Consider the following 14,956-nt stretch of genomic DNA (forward strand, 5'->3'; position numbering starts at 1 on the left):
ACCACATAAAGTTGTTGGAGAGAATCCTGAGAGACAGAATGTACATGTATTTGAAAAGGCAAGGACTGATTAGGGATAGTCAACACGGCTTTGTGCGTGGGAAATCATGTCTCATAAACTTGATTGAGTTTTTTGAAAAAGTAACAAAAAGAGGATTGATGAGGGCAGAGTAGTAGATGTGATCTATATGGACTTCAGTAAGGCATTCAACAAGGTTTCCCATGGGAGACTGGTGAGCAAGGTTAGATCCCATGGAATATAGGGAGAATGAGCCATTTGGATACAGAACTGGCTCAAATTAGATTTCTGAATGGACTCTCAAATTTTCAATTTAATGTTATGATTTGCAGGTGCCAGTGTTGGACTGGGGTGTACAAAGTTAAAAATCACACAACACCAGGTTATAGTCCAACAGGCGTATTTGGAAGCACTAGCTTTCGGAGCGCTGCTCCTTCACCAGTAGTTCTGGACATAACGATCTGATGAAGGAGCAGCGCTCCAAAAGCCAATGCTTCCAATTTAATGTTGACCTCGCTCTTTGCGCATGTTCTCTGCAGCCGTAACATTGTGTTCCTCACTCTTATTACCCTAATGTATCTTTGTATGGTGTGATCTGCTTATACTGCATTCAAGACAAAACGTTTCACAGTACCTAGGTACATGGGACAATAATAAATCAAATCAAGCCTTCAGAGTTAAGTTATACAAATTAGATCTGTTTTCTTTAGAATTTAGAAGGTTAAAGGATGATCTGATTGAAGTCTTCAAGGTATTAATAAGAAAAGACAATGATGATAAAGAGAAACTATTTCCACTGGTTGGGACTTCTAGAACTAGGGAGCTTGGGGTCAGACAGAAGAGATGTTCGGAAGAACTTCTGCACACACTTGGTGGTAGATATTTGGAACTCTCTCCCAAAAATGGCAATGGATGCTGGATCATTTGTTAATTTTAAATGTTTGAGATAGATACTGTTTTCATTAATCAAATGTACTATGGGATATGGGCCAAATGCAAGTTTATGGAGTTAAGCAACAGATCAGCCACAATCTCATTGAATGGCAGACCGGGCTTGAGGGGCTGAATGGCCTCCTCCAGGTCCTATGTTCCTGCTGTTGGCTGCCTCAGTCTGTCAGAGCAGATTTTTTTATTCTCAATCTGCTGCCAAATCTGTGTTACAGTGCGTAGACTCATTGTTTCAGCTTGGGTTTTGATGCTTTCATTTTCCCACAATCATTGCATTATTGGTTAAACCAACAAGATTACTTCCTCAAAATATACAACTTGTCAATTGCCTCTTGCCTGGCATGATCTCTGGTGCTGATACTGACAATACTTCCTGAAAAAAAAACAAGAACAAAATATTCTGCTCGAACTTGCGTCTTCTCAGATTCTGATGTCAGGTTTGAGTCTGTCATCAAGTTGTATTGAATTCTGAATCACATTGATTGAGAATTCATCAATGAACACAAGTTGCGTTTGCTTCTCATATGCTCCCTCATTATCACCAGCATTGCCTTGTAAACTTTGCATAGTGAAAAATCTTCAGTGCTGATCAGAGTGGAAGCCATCTTTGCCAATCTTGTAGTGGCATCTTGCTCACAGTATGAGACAAATTTCTTTTGCCAATATAATTAACCTCAATCTCTGGACTGTGTCTTTTGTTTGGATTTTCATCGAATCCCTAGAGTGTGTAGAGCAGGCTATTCAACCCATCAAGTCCATACTGACCCTCTGAAGAGCATCCCAATCAGACCCACACCCACACCCTAATCCTGTAATCCCACCTTTCTCATGGCTAATCCATCTCGCCAGCATATCCCTGGACACTATGGGCAATTTAGCATGGATAATCCACCTTAACCTGCACATCTTTGGACTGTGGGAGGAAACCGGAGCGCCTGGAGGAAACACAGACACACAGACATGCATGTGCACAGACAGACACACACAGAATGAGCAAACTCCACACAGCCACCCGGGTCCCTGGCACAGTGAGGCAGCAGTGTTAACCACTGAGTCACGTGCTGCCCATTTATTATGAATCTAGAAAGCCCTTTGAAATCTTTTACCGGTTAACCCATGACCAGATGTTCAGGAACTGAAATTTATTTGACCATTCCCCCCAGGATTGCCTGCTGCTGAAGCACTGTTATTCCAATACCACAAGAGGAATCAGGTCAATACAGATATTCATGCACATTAGTGAGTATTCTTGTCCAAGAAGAATGTATACGTTCTCTATATCTGATATGCCTTGTGTAGTAGAATATTTTTTTGCATATCTTTAAAATCTTAAATGATATATTTCCCAGCCCATGTAGATGCACTGCATTAGAATGTAAACTACTTATTGAGTCATAGAGATGTACAGCACGGAAACAGACCCTTTGGTCCAACTTGTCCACGCCGACCAGATATCCCAACCCAATCTAGTCCCACCTGCCAGCACCCAGCCCATATTTCTCTAAACCCTTCCTATTCATATACCCATCCAGATGCCTTTTAAATGTTGTAATTGTACCAGCCTCCACCACGTCCTCTGGCAGCTCATTCCATACATGTACCATCCTCTGCATGAAAAAGTTGCCCCTTAGGTCTCTTTTAAATCTTTCCCCTCTCACCCTAAACCTATGCCCTCTAGTTCTGGACTCCCTCATCCCATGGAAAAGCCTTTGCCTATTAGAAACCTCTATGAGGTCACCCCTCAGCCTCTGACACTCCAGGGAAAACAACCCCAGCCTGTTCAGCCTCTCCCTATAGCTCAGATCCTCCAACCCTGGCAACATCCTTGTAAAGCTTTTCTGAACCCTTTCACAACATCCTTCCGATAGGAAGGAGACCAGAATTGCACACAATGTTCCAAAAGTGGCCTAACCAATGTCCTGACATGACCTTCCAACTCCTCTACTCAATACTCTGACCAATAAAGGAAAGCATATCAAACGCCTTCTTCACTATCGTATCTACCTGCGACTCCACTTTCAAGGAGCTATGAACCTGCACTCCAAGGTCTCTTTTTTCAGCAACACTCCCTAGGACCTTATCATTAAGTGTACAAACCCTGCTAAGATTTGCTTTTCCAAAATGCAGCACCTCACATTTACCTGAATTAAACTCCATCTGCATCTGATCAAGATCCTGTTGTAATCTGAGGTAACCTTTGTTGCTGTCCACCACACCTCCAATTTTGGTGTCACCTACAAACTTGCTAATTATACCTCCTATGTTCAAATCCAAATCATTTATATAAATGACAAAAAGTAGTGGACCCAGAACTGATCCTTGTGGCACTCCACTGGTCACAGGCCTCCAGTCTGAAAAACAACCCTCCACCACCACCCTCTGTCTTCTACCTTTGAGCCAGTATCTGTATCCAAATGGGCTAGTTCTCCCTGTATTCCATGAGATCTAACTTTGCTCACCAGTGTCCCATGGGGAACCTTGGCGAACACCTTACTGAAGTCCATCTAGATCACATCCACTGCTCTGCCCTCATCAGTCCTCTGTTACATCTTGAAAAAACTCAATCAAGTTTATGAGACACACACAAAGCCATGCTGACTGTCCCTAAACAGTCCTCGCCTTTCCAAATACATGTACATCCTGTCCCTCAGGATTCCCTCCAATAACTTGCCCACCACCTACGTCAGGCTCACTGGTCTATAGTTCCCTGGCTGTTCCTTACCGCCCTTCTTAAACAGTGGAACCACGTTTGCCAACCTCCAGTCTTCCGGCACCTCACCTTGACTATCGATGATACAAATATCCCAGCAAGAGGCCCAGCAATCACTTCCCTAGCTTCCCACAGAGTTCTTGGGTACACCTGATCAGGTCCTGGGGATTTATCCACTTTTATGCATTTCAAGACATCCAGCACTTCCTCCTCCGTAATATGGACATTTTTCAAGATGTCACCATCTATTTCCCTACATTCTATATTTTCCATGTCCTTTTCCACAGTAAATACTGATGCAAAATACTCGTTTAGTATCTCCCCCAATTCCTGCGGCTCCACACAAAGGCCACCTTGCTGATCTTTGAGGGGCCCTATTCTCACCCTAGTTACCCATTTGTCCTTAATGTATTTGTAAAAACCCTTTGGATTTTCCTTAACTCTATTTGTCAAAGCTATTTCATGTCCCCTTTCCAGCCGTCCCTTTACCTGCAAACATCTGCTCCCAATCAGCTTTTGAAGGTTCTTGCCTAATACCATCAAAATTGGCCTTACTCCAATTTAGAACTTCAACTTTTAGATCTGGTCTATCCTTTTCCATCACTATTTTAAAACTAATAGAATTATGGTCACTGGCCCCAAAGTGCTCCCTCACTGACACCTCAGTCACCTACCCTGCCTTATTTCCCAAGAGTAGGTCAAGTTTTGCACCTTCTCTGGTAGGTGCATCCACATACTGAATCAGAAAATTTTCTTGTACACACTTAAGAAATTCCTTTCGATCTAAACCTTAACACTATGGCAGTTCCAGTCTATGTTTGGAAAGTTAAAATCCCCTACCATAATCACCCTATTATCCTTACAGATACCTGTAACTGAGATCTCCTTACAAATTTGTTTCTCAATTTCCCGCTGTCTATTAGGGAATCTATAATACAATCCCAACAAGGTAATCATGCATTTCTTATTTGTCAGTTCCACCTAAATAACTTCCCTGCATGTATTTCTGGGAATATCCTCCCTCAGTACAGCTGTAATGCTTATCAAAAACGCCACTCCCCCTCCTCTCTTGCCTCCCTTTCTATCCTTCCAATGGCATTTGTATCCTGGAACATTAAGCTGCCAGTCCTGTCCATCCCTGAGCCATGTTTCTGTAATTGCTATGATATACCAGACCCATGTTCCTAACCATGATCTGATTTCATCTGCCTTGCCTGTTAGGCCTCTTGCTTTGAACTAAATGCTGTTTAATCTATCAGTCCTACCTTGTTCTCTGCGTTGTCCCTGCCTGCCCTGACTGTTTGACTCACTCCCATTCCCAACTGTACCAGTCTCAGATTGATCTCTTTTCTCACCATCTCCCTGGGTCCCCCCACCTTACTAGTTTAAATCCTCCCGAACAGCTGTAGCAAATCTCCCTGCCAGTATATTAGTTCCCATCCAATTCAGATGCAATCCATCCTTCTTGTACAGGTCACGTCTACCCCAGAAGAGATTCCAATGATCCAAAAATGTGAATCCTTCTCCCATGCATCAGCTCCTCAACCATGCATTCATCTGCTCTATCCTCCTAGTCCTATCCTCACTAGCTCGTAGCACCGGGAGTAATCCAGATATTACTACTCTCGAGGACCTCCTTTTAAATTCCGGCCTAACTCTCCATATTCTCCCTTCAGAATCTCAACCTTTTCCCTTCCTATGTCATTGGTTCCAATGTGCACAAAGGCCTCCTGTTGGCCCCTCTCCCATTTGAGAACATTCTGCACCCTCTCTGAGACATTCTTGATCCTGGCACCAGGGAGGCAACACACCATTCTGATTTTTCGCTGCTGGCCCAAGAAACGTCTGTCTGTGTCTCTGACTAGACAGTCCCCTATCACAATCGATTGTTTGGAACCTGACATACCCCTCATTACATTAGAGCCAGTCTCAATACCAGAAACTTGGCTGTTCATGCTACATTCCCCTGAGAGTCCATCACTGCCTACATTTTCTCATGTATCTTAATAACTTCTGAACTTGTGCTCAAATTCCTGACCAATAAAGGCAAGCATGCCATACACCTTCTTTACTACTTTATTGTCCATCCCAGGGGACAGCTAAGAGTCAAATCATTGCTATGGGTCTGGAGCCACATGTAGGCCAGACCAGGTAAGGATGGCAGTTTCCTTCCCTAAAGGACATTAGTGATCCAGATGGTGTTTTCCTGATAATTAACAATGGAGTCATGGTCATCATTAGACTCGTAATTCCAGATTTTTATTGAATTTAAATTCTAACATCTGGCATGTCAAGATTCAAATCAAGTCCCCAGAATATTATCTGGGTCTCTAGGTTACTTGAGTCATAGAATCACTACAGGGTGGAAACAGACCCTTCGGCCCAACAAGTCCACACCAACCCTCCGAAGAGTAACCCATCCAGACCCATTCCCCTGTCCTATTACTCTACATTTCCCCCAACTAATGCGCCTAACCAACACATTCCTGAATACAATGGGCAATTTAGCAAGGCCCATCTGTCCTAACCTGCATACCTTTGGACTGTGGGAGGAAACTGGAGCACATGGAGGAAACCCACACAGACACGGGGAGAATGTGCAAACTCCACACAGACAGTCTCCTGAGGCTGGAATCGAACCCGGGTCCCTGATGCTGTGAGGCAGCAGTGCTAACCACTGAGCCACCATGCCGCCCTATGATAATACCTCCAGGCCATTGCCTCCCCTAAAGAGGACATTTTATGTACTGGATTGCTGATGATGAGTTTCCCAAAAGAACAGGAAATTCCTCTGTTAGAATATTAATCCCATGAATTTTCTACACAAAATAAGATGAGAATTTGTCTTCCATCCAGACTTGGAAATAAACTTCCTTCACTGTCACTGGGTCAAAATCCTGGAATTCCCTCCCTAAGTGCATTGTTGGTCCACCTACAGCACATGGACTGCAGCGGTTCAAGAAGGTAGCTCACCCCCACCTTCTCAAGGGGCAACTAGGGACGGGCAATAGACACTGGTCTTGTTAGTGGTGTCCACGTCCTGGGAATGAATTTCAATAAGTGTCAGCAAAGGTTGAAATTAAATGATAGAAATTTAGACTCATACATTATGGAACAGGCCCTGTGGCCTCCTCTACATTGGGGAGACAGGCCACCTACTTGCGGAACGTTTCAGGGATTTCCCCTCCGACGTGGTCGATGATGCTCTCCACCGCATCTCCTCCACTTCCCGCACCTCTGCCCTTGAACCCCGCCCCTCCAATTGCCACCAGGACAGAACCCCACTGGTCCTCACCTACCACCCCATCAATCTCCAGATACATCGTATCATCCTCCGTCATTTCCGCCACCTCCAAACAGACCCCACCATCAGGGATATATTTCCCTCTCCACACCTATCAGTGTTCCTGAGAGACCACTCCCTCCGCGACTCCCTCGTCAGGTCCACACCCCCATCAACCCAACCTCCACTCCCGGCACCTTCCCCTGCAACCGCAAGAAGTGCAAAACGTGCGCCCACACTTCCCCCCTCACCTCCCTCCAAGGCCCCAATGGTTCCTTCCATATCCATCGCAAATTCACCTGCACTTCCACACACATCATTTACTGCATCCGCTGCACCCGATGTGGTCTCCTATACATTGGGAGACAGGCCGCCTACTTGCAGCACGTTTCAGGGAACACCTCTGGGACACCCGCACCAACCAACCCAACCGCCCGTGGCTGAACACTTTAACTTCCCCTCCCACTCCGCCAAGGACATGCAGGTCCTTGGCCTCCTCCATCGCCAGACCATAGCAACACGACGGCTGGAGGAAGAGCGCCTCATCTTCCGCCTAGGAACCCTCCAACCATACGGGATGAATGTAGATTTCTCCAGCTTCCTCATTTCCCCTCCCCCCACCTTATCTCAGTCTCAACCCCCAGATTCAGCACCGCCCTCTTGACCTGCAATCTTCTTCCCGACCTCTCCGCTCCCACCCCCTCTCCGGCCTATCACTCTCACCCTCACCTCCTTCCACCTATCGTATTCCCAGCGCCCCTCCCCCAAATTCCCTCACTCCTACCTTTTATCTCAGCCGCTTGGCACAGCAGCCTCATTCCTGAAGAAGGGCTTATGCCTGAAACGTCAATTCTCCTGCTCCTCGGATGCTGCCTGGCCTATTGTGTTTTTCCAGCACATTTTCCAACTCTGGTCTCCAGCATCTGCAGTCCTCACTTTCTCCTGCTACTAATACAAGTCCCACTTTGTCACATTTGAATGTTATGACACTTCAAGTGCTCATCCAAACGCTGTTTAAAGATCATGAGGTTTCCTGCCTCTCCCTGGGTGAACAACATATCCCCTCTAAAACTCCTTCCTTTCACTTTAAAATTATGCCTCTCATTATTGCATTTGATAAGGTTCCCCACAGGTAGGCTATTGCACAAAATACAGTGGCGTGGGATTGAGGGTGATTTCATGGTGTGGATTGGAAATTGGCTAGCTGAAAGAAGACAGAGGGTGGTGGTTGATGGGAAATGTTCATCCTGGATTTCAGTTACGAGTGGTGTACTGCAAGGATCTGTTTTGGGGCCACTGCTGTTTGTCATTTTTATCAGTGAGTCAGGCAGCATCCAAGGAACAGGAGAATCGACGTTTCGGGCATAAGCCCTTCTTCAGGCTTATGCCCGAAACGTCGATTCTCTTGTTCCTTGGATGCTGCCTGACCTGCTGCGCTTTTCCAGCAACGCATTTTCAGCTCTGATCTCCAGCATCTGCAGCCCTCACTTTCTCTCAAAGATTTTTATCAGTGACCCAATTGAGGGCGTAGAAGGATGGGTTAGTAAATTTGCGGGTTTTATGTAGGCAGATAGCGGTGGATAGCGGTGAAAGATATTGCAGATTATAGAGGGACATAGATAAGCTGCAGAGCTGGGCTGAGAGGTGGCAAATGGAGTTTAATGCAGAAAAGTGTGAGGTGATTCACTCTGGAAGGAGAAACAGGAATGCAGACTACTGGGCTAATGGTAAGGTTCTTGGTAGTGTAGATGAGCAGGGAGATCTCTGTGTCCAGGTACATAGACTCCTGAAAGTTGCCACCCAGGTTGATAGGGTTGTTAAGAAGGCATACGGTATGTTAGCTTTTATTGGCAGAGGGATGGAATTTTGGAGCCTCAAGGTCATGCTGTAGCCGTAGAAAACTCTGGTGCTGCTATACTTGGAGTATTGCATATGGTCACCGCATTATAGGAAGGATGTGGAAGCCAAGGGAAGGCTTCAGAGGAGATTTACCAGGATGTTGCCTGATATGGAGGGAAGGTCTTACAAGGAAAGGCTGAGGGACTGGAGGCTGTTTTCATTTGAGAGGAGAAGGTTGAGAGATGACTTAATTGAGACATATAAGATAATCAGAGGGTTAGATCATGTGGACAGTGAGAGCCTTTCTCCTCGGATGGTAATGGCTAGCACGAAGAGACATAGCTTTAAACTGAGGGGTGATAGATATAGGACCAATGTCAGAGGTAGTTTCTTTACTCAGAGAGGAGTAAGGATGTGGAACACACTGCCTGCAACACTAGTTGACTCGCCGGCTTTAAGGGCATTTAAATGGTCATTGGACAGATATATGGATGAGAATGGAATAGTGTAGGTTAGATGGGCTTCAGATTGGTATCACAGGTCGATGCAACATTGAGGGCTGAAGGGCTGTAACGTTCTGCATTTTATTGACCCTTTGATTAAGGGCAACTACTGCTTTCCCTTCACCCTGTCTATGCCCCTTATAATCTTATATACCTCAATCGGAATCCCCCCCTCAGCCTTCGCTGCTCTAAAGAAAACTATCTGAGCATATCCAATCTGTGTTCATGCCTGAAGTGTTCCATCCCAGGCAACACCCTGGTCAACCTCCTTTGCAACCCCTCCAGCACAAGAAAAAGGGTTAACGTTCAAGACCCTTCCCCAGAAAACACTGAGGGGGCAACACCAGAGTAAAAACCTTCAGGCTATTTGTTTCCGAAAACATTGAAATATAAGGTGCACGTGAATGAAATCTGCATTGCAAACTGAGTTGGGTATCATTGGATGCCATATACTGTGTTTAACCAAAGATCCATTTTACTGTCATTAGTGAATTTTGGAAGTTTAGGAATGATGCATATTTTTCTGAAACAAGTGTGGAAATCCCAGCTGCTCCTTGTTCTGACCATACACATCACACTCAAGCTGCAGTGTCAGTAAGGAACTGTGAGGAGATCTCTCACCCTAGCCCAACATCTTTGGTTGCAATTAGCATAGTGCGAGGATCATGCCTTTAATCTGTCCAACCTTGTTAAACACTGACCTCAGTGAGGAATACAATATAAACTCCACAGCCTCCAGGCTCTACGTAATTCTTTTGTTCCTTATCTATACAGGAAACAATTCAATCTCTGCCCATTCGTGAGCACTCTGGGCTCGTCAATTGTGAAACCAATGTACAAACAAAGTTAGTCAGTGTTGTGAGTAGTTCCTGTTGTGTGATGTCTCACCGTCAGCATGTTTATAAGAGACAGGCAGATTATATCACAACTTCATTATAATATGTGACGTGAGGGTATAAAGATCACAGTCATCTTACCTCAATGATCATTTAAGGCTTAAAAATCACACACCACCAGGTTATAGTCCAACACTACCACCTGATGAAAGAGCGTCGCTCCGAACGCTAGTGTGCTTCCAATTAAACCTGTTGGACTATAACCTGGTGTTGTGTGATTTTTAACTTTGTACCCCCCAATCCAACACCGGCATCTCCAAATCATTTAAGGCTTGACACTCTATAGGAGACCGAAAGTGAACTTAGAGAATGGTCCACTGAGCATCTCAGCCGGGCCCACCGGAGCCAACCAGACCTCCCAGTCACCACCCATTTCAATTCCCCTTCCCACTCCTTTTCCAGCATGACCATCTTTGGCCTCCTCCATTGACTCAGTGAATCAGACCGCAAGTTGGAGGAGCAACACCTCACCTTACACCTGGGCAGTCTACAGTCGGGAGGACTCAACATTGAGTTCTCCAATTTCAAATAACCTCCCTCCCCATCCCCCGACTCCCACACCCAAAACATTGACTTCTCCACATCCTGATGCTGCCTGGCTTATTGTGTTCTTCTAGACTCCTGCGTGTCTACTTTGGATTCCAGTATCTGCACCAGAGTATGACTATTGAGGCTTGCAGCAAGGCCATGGCTAGTGTGGTCAGCCTGCTAGCCATTGTCGCTGCTGCCCAAATATACGGGAAGGCTGGATTTTTGCAGAGGACTGAGCAGGTGGTCCATCTGACTGTGGACAAGGGGCTCACTGTGGGCAGGACACATCTACCCATCGATCCATTGGAGGTCATGATCTCTAATGTCCCACCATTCATTTCCAGTGAGCTCCTTCTCCCCCATCTCAACACCTCAGGGGAAATCCGGTCAGGTGTCCAACTGCTCCTGCTCGGTCTAAAGGGCCCTGCCCTCTATCACGTATACTTCTTCTGTTGCCAGCTGTTCATTTGCCTGGCCCGGGAGGACGTCACCGAGAGCTCTTTCACCCTCCCCCACGAGTGCACAGCCTACAGCGTCTTCTGGACGGTGGACGGTGCGGTGCCACCTGTGCTGCGAGGTGAGGCGCATAAGGAAGAACTGCCCCATCCATATGGCTGCCCAGCCCACACCAATGGCTGAGGGTGGTGCCGCCGCACCCACTCCCCCTCCCCCGAAGCAACACCACAAGCCCTGCCAGCGGGGGGCTAAGCCAGGGGCTTCCAGTTCCTCGGACTCTGGCATGGAGGGGGGTGAGCGCTGGATGGACATAAGGCATGGAAGATGACCCAAAATGCCAAGCATGCCCCATGGATGGAATCCCATGCCCCCCTCAAAATCAGACCCTCACCCTGCCCCACCCTGGCGCAACAATGCCCTTGTGGCTGCACCAGCATCACCCTGGCACAGGAGCCCTGACCTCCCCAGCACCCCGGTTCCATGCCTCCTGACCCCATGCCCAACCTTGCCCCATTACGGCAACCCCTGGGGCACCAATGCCTGGTCCTTGCCCAACAATACCTGGCCCAAAGGTTCCTGAGCCCAAGCGCTGCCCACCTCAGTCAGACCCCTGCACCAATCTTGGGGAACCAACTGCTGACCCTCATCCTGCAGCTGTATTCCCTGTGCGTGGAGCCTTTCCTGCGCCTCTTGCGGCCATTACGGCAACCCCTGGGGCACCAATGCCTGGTCCTTGCCCAACAATACCTGGCCCAAAGGTTCCTGAGCCCAAGCCCTGCCCACCTCAGTCAGACCCCTGCACCAATCTTGGGGAACCAACTGCTGACCCCCATCCTGCAGCTGTATTCCCTGTGCGTGGAGCCTTTCCTGCGCCTCTTGCGGAGGAGGTTGTCGGGGCTGGTTCTGCGCGGCGTGGGCACGGGGGTGGTCCTCTCGGCCTGACCCGACTGACCTGGGGAGGATGCGCGAGTGCCAGGCCGTGTACTCGGCAGCGACTTCCGCCAGGATCAACTGGGCCAAATGTTCCAGACTACTGGTCGGTCCGTGGCGGGTGGACTCTCTGCCGGAGGAGTTACGGGGGTTCAGCTGGAGTACCACCCATCTCCTCTACCTGGGGGTCTACCTCAGCCCGGCTGAGGAATCCTGGCCGGCCAACTGGCAGAAGCTGCACGCAGCTCCTGTTCGTCGACCGTGACGGTTTGCAGGTCGCCCTCAAGCCGCTGCCTGTCTTTTACCAGGACCTGATCACTGTCTGGAACATGGTCGGATCGCGTCGCGCCTACCCTCCGGCTGGAGTAGCGGCTGTCGTCAGGGAGGCGTTGCTCAGGAATCCGCACCTCCGTACTCGCGGGTTCGAGTGGCTGTCGGAGGGGAGGGCCGTGGCGGCGAGGGTGACCAGGGTCGGGGACGTGCTGGGTGCCGGGGGCCTGGGCTGGACGCTGCCGCAGGACATAGCAGGCAGGGCAGCGGTAGACGTCCAGTACGTGGCCACCGCCATCCGACGCCTTAAAACGGCGGTGCTCGGACCCGACGTAGTGCACCAGTTGGAGGACGCTCAGGTGTGCGGTGGGATCCCGTCCGCGCTCACCCCAGCCCGGACGGAATTTCACATTGGCCCCAAGGTCACGTACTTCCCGCGGGAGCCTGTGCCCCACAACCTGAGCTGCCTCTGGAATTTTTGTTTTGCCCCTTTTAGGGACATAAAAAGGCGGGCCCTGTACAGACCACTGCTGCACATTGTCCACCTCTTCTCCCTCATCCACCGCCCAGACACATATAAGTTTGTGGGGTGAATTTGTACTTGCAGACTTACATTGTATTTTGCTCAAAAACTGTAAGATCCTGTTAATTCATTTTTTTAGATGAGAATCAGCCTAAACATTATGGCACAGACAGCAGCACACGGGGGCTAACACCGTTAACACATTATCTGGGCTGACACCAATTGTTAAAGTTCACCTGAGAATGTAACTTTTAAAAAAAGTTTTGTGATTTACATATGAAAGCAGTGAAACTATCATGGTCATTCTAACAGATGAGAGACTTAACAAACAATCAAGGTATTTTTCAATGTATAATTTCAGTTACATCACTCTGTAAACGTTTGCTATAAATTCTGTGTCTCATGATCTTATACTCCACCTGATGAAGGAATGGCGCTCCGAAAGCTAGTGCTTCCAAATAAACCTGTTGGCCTCTAACCTGGTGTTGTGTGAATTTTAACTCCCTAAGTCTGTAAACTCTGCCATCACTAAATCCTTCAATATCTTCCAAATTTGGCTTCTTCTCTACCTTTGTTGCTCATCTCCCTCTGCTGTTGGAAGCCATGCTTTTGTGGAAGATGCTCCTTGAAACCTAATTCTTCCAGCGATCTTTCCATCCTTGAGTTGAGTATCTCTTTATGTGGCTCGGGATGGCAACATCTTGTTTGGTTACCACTCCTGTGAGGCACCTTGGAACTTTCCAGATGCTTATAAAAGTTGAAAAAAGGTGCTCAGCATTAGGATGACTGACAGTAAACTAGGATTTGTCTTTTATTTATTCATGGGATGAACGCATCGCTGGCTAGGCAGCCATCCATTTATTGCCCATCCCTAATTGGCCATAGGGCAGTTCAGTGTCAACCCCATTCCTGTGGGTGCTGAAGAAGATGTTTGGTATGCTTGCCTCCATTGGGCAGAACATTGAGAATAGGAGTTGTGGGGTCATGTCCCAATACAGGACATTGGTTAGGCCACTTTTAGAATGTTACATACAATTCTGGTCGTCCTGCTATAGAAAGGATGTTGTTAAACTTGAAAGGGTTCAGAAAAGGTTTACAAGAATGTTGCTAGGACTGGAGGGTTTAAGGTATAGGGAGAGACTGAATAGGGTGGGGCTACATACCCCATTGAGATGTCTTTTAAATGTTGTCATTGTACCAGCCTCTACCACCCCCTCTGGCACATCATTCCATACAGACACCATGTTGCCCCTTAGGTCCCATTTAAATCTTTCCCCTCTCGCTTTATACCTTAGCCCTCTAGTTTTGGACTCCACTATCCTGGAGAAAAGACCTTGTCTATTTACCATACCCATACCCCTCACGATGTTATAAACCTCTATAAGCTCACCCCTCAACCTCCAATTCTGGGATAACTGTTACGACATAGAAATCAAACCCCTCTGTCAATTAAACCAAACATGCAGAAAAACTCGCCTCATGTCATAACCTGTTAAAATAGAGTGACAGAGAACTCCTAAATTCCACTATTGAAAGAAAAATAACAATTTATTTTCTTAACTCTAATAGTGAACACTAAGTAACAACAATTCACAATCCCAAGTTTCCCTTTTCCTAACGACTATCTTACCCCAACTCTATAAAAAATATGCTGTTCCAATAACACACTTATTAAACATTACACTAACTCAATCTCAAGACCACACAGTCGCTGTCCTCTTCGCTGCCTTCAATCTTCCAACTGCTCATCTGCCTGGGTTGCTTTCTTTTATTTTTACTATGTGTAGGTTTAATATGAAAAGGGAACCGTTGATAGAGTGTACTTTCTAATTTCTTTGAGAGCAAGATATTAGATGAACATTTACGTCCTTGACTCTATGTCAGTTGCTCTCTGTTTGATGGTAGTTGCTCTTTGACCAATTTTCAAGATGTCTGTGTTTTTTACAACTCCACACGATACATTAAATCCTTATAATTTGATTGGTTTTCAGGTGTCAAAACAATAAAATTCAAATTCCATTGGGTTTTAGCATCCTGGGTCTAATTTAA

The sequence above is a fragment of the Chiloscyllium plagiosum genome, chromosome 39 (assembly GCF_004010195.1).
Source record: "Chiloscyllium plagiosum isolate BGI_BamShark_2017 chromosome 39, ASM401019v2, whole genome shotgun sequence".
Classification (NCBI taxonomy): domain Eukaryota; kingdom Metazoa; phylum Chordata; class Chondrichthyes; order Orectolobiformes; family Hemiscylliidae; genus Chiloscyllium; species Chiloscyllium plagiosum.